This window comes from Mandrillus leucophaeus, unplaced genomic scaffold (genome assembly GCF_000951045.1).
Source record: "Mandrillus leucophaeus isolate KB7577 unplaced genomic scaffold, Mleu.le_1.0 Scaffold111, whole genome shotgun sequence".
Classification (NCBI taxonomy): domain Eukaryota; kingdom Metazoa; phylum Chordata; class Mammalia; order Primates; family Cercopithecidae; genus Mandrillus; species Mandrillus leucophaeus.
The window spans coordinates 3981735-3984477 of NW_012099321.1; the positions used below are offsets into that span (position 1 = coordinate 3981735).

The 2743-nt window shown below is 43.1% G+C and overlaps 1 protein-coding gene across 4 annotated transcripts in view; it reads left to right on the forward strand.

Annotated features, from left to right (window-relative positions):
* TACC1 (transforming, acidic coiled-coil containing protein 1) overlaps positions 1–2743 on the forward strand; it is a 135239-nt gene that overhangs the window by 25597 nt on the left and 106899 nt on the right. The gene's annotated exons all lie outside the window — the stretch shown is intronic.

Sequence of the window (2743 nt, forward strand, 5' to 3'; positions counted from 1 at the left end):
GCCAGGCTGGTCTCAACTCCTGACCTCAGGTGATCTGCCTGCCTCTGCCTCCCAAAATGCTGGGATTACAGGCATGAGCCACCGCACCTGGCCCATGCTGTTAATTTTACACAGTGAACCATGCATACTGATTTTAATTCCAAAGGCTCACAAATTAAAGAGCTTCTTTGAACCCAGGCCCTCAGGATTCTTGCAGTCTCCTGGTTTTTCTGTCTGCTTTGTCATTTCTCAGTGGAATGACTAAAGCCAGAACCTGCTGGGTTAGTGAGTGGAAATAAAGTATTGGTGGATGAATTCCTCCTGCTCTGCCCTTCCACACGAGACTATGGGGTTGGAATCCATGTTTCAATACTCAAACACTGCACCAGCTCACAACTGCAAAATTAGATGAGACCCCAAAAAAATACAAAGAGTCAATATTCCAAGAAGATACTTGCAGTTACTGGGTCCAGGATGTTTGAATTATAGGTAGACTCTGTCTCTGCCAGGGACTAAAATACTGCCAGGGAATAAAAAATAGCCTGTTTTTTTTCGTTGTTGTTGTTGTTGTTTTTAATCAATAAAAATCTCAGAAAGGACACACTGTCCCTGAACCATTATATATGAAAAGAAATGACAAGTAAATGGAACAAAACACAAGAAGTTTATAAAAACAAATGCTTTTGTTCCTCTCCCTGAAAATACAGACTGACACTGTACACTTGACAGCTGTTTCCACAGCAGGGAAGCAGGGTCACAGGTCTGAAGCATGAGTTCTCTTCTGGAAACCTCCTACTTATTATAGGTGACAGTTGCATCACCTTGAAATGGAGGAATAAAGACGTTTTTTCTTTTTTGCCAGAATTCAGCATTGCTAGCACAAAGTGTTACAGAACAGTGACACACAGAGTGGCTGGTAGAACTGCAGAGGAATTTCTGAAAGGGAGCCTTAGGCAAGAGGTTGGAAACTTGCACTGGAAACTTACCTTATGATTAAGCATGTGACTCCCACCTGACTTAATTATCTTCCAGTCCCAAGGGTTCCAAGGCCAGAGAAAGGTCCTAGTCTTGATTGCTGGCATGTTTACTCTTCAAGTACACTGAGATCAAATGCAAAGACAAACCATCAAAGGTAATTCTTTTCTTTGACATTGAATATACCTGGGATGGATTTTAATGTAAAAATTTTTATTTTCTGGTGAAAAATAACAGATGTGTAATCTTTGTATTTGGATTAAGTGTGAATGAAGGAAATAATGATCGAGGAAAGAACAAAGGACTGGGTGGTAGTGATGAAAGCTGAGTCCTGGTTCTGGCTTTGCTACTAACTATAACTTGGGCAAGTCTCTACTTCTGCTGCATAGAATAAATTTACTTACTTCTTTTTTTGTTTGTTTGTTTCAGTTTTATTTTGAGACAGAGTTTCACTCTGTCGCCCAGGCTGGAGTGCAGTAGCACGATCTCGGCTCACTGCAACCTTCGTCTCCTAGGTTCAAGCAATTCCGCTGCCTCAGCCTCCCAAGTAGCTGGGGCTACAGGCACACACCACCACACCCGGCTGATTTTTGCATTTTTACTGGAGTTGGGGTCTCACTATGTTGGCCAGGCTGGTCTCGAACTCCTAACCTCACGAGATTCACCCGTCTTGGCCTCCCAAAGTGCTGGGATTATAGGCGTGAGCCATTGCACCCGACCAACTTACTTCTTTACTTGTGTGAATGAAAGAAGGTGGAACTACATGGCCTCTGAGGGCCTTTCCAGCTCTGTTCTGTGAGTCAGTTTCTTAGTTTTGATTTTTCATTGTTTAGGCAGTGGCAAAACAATAATGTGAAGTGGGTTAGGGTACAGATTTGCAAGAGGTTCATCCTGAGGCTGGTAGCAGGCCCCAAAAACCTCTTACCTCAGCCGTCATTTTTGCAAAGATGAATTCAGAGTAAGACAGACATCAAAGTAGGCCTTCAGTATGTATTTGTTGAATGAATGAATGAATGAATGAATAACTCAGGCAGCCTTGAGGAGGAAGAGAAAGGAAACATTCTGCCAGAAGAAATATAAGAGGAAATGTATTTGGGACAGGGGATGGATTTGCTTGATAAAATTGGCTGGGGGGTAGTTTTATAGACATTTTCAGCCGCAGCTGAATTTTCGGCCTGGGCAGTATTAGGGTTAGGGCTAGTTTACAGAGCACTCCTTATCTATAGAGTAGGGTGAAATGATTGCTGGCAAGGCTGCTAAGAAATACAGTTCTTCCAGGTACAGGTGGCTTGACTACAAGATAATGATACTCTTTTTTTGCCCCAATTTAATAATGAGTATTAATTAGGATTTGATCTGGCTGACTGTTATAGAAACTCAAAATAATAGTGACTAAATGATATATATGTTTATTTTTCTCTCACATAAAAGAAATCTGGGCCAGGCTTAATAGCTCATGCTTGTAGTCTCAGCTGTTTGGGAGGCTGAGGCAGGAGGATCACTTGAGCCCGGGAGTTGGAGGTTGCAGTGAGCTACTGCACTCTAGCCTGGGCGACAGAGTGAGACCCTGTTAAAACAAAACAGAAAAGAATTCCGGGTGGGCGAGCTAGGGCCGGTTCAGAGCCTCCATGGTTTCAGGCATTCAGCCTCCTTTCACCTCAGCACATGGCTTGTACGTCAAGATTAATCACGGCTGCTTGACGGCGGGTCCGAAGGTAGTGAGTTATGTCTTGGTCACAGTCAGTTACAGATCAGACTCCTTGTTCTACTCTATCCCCCTTCTCACTAA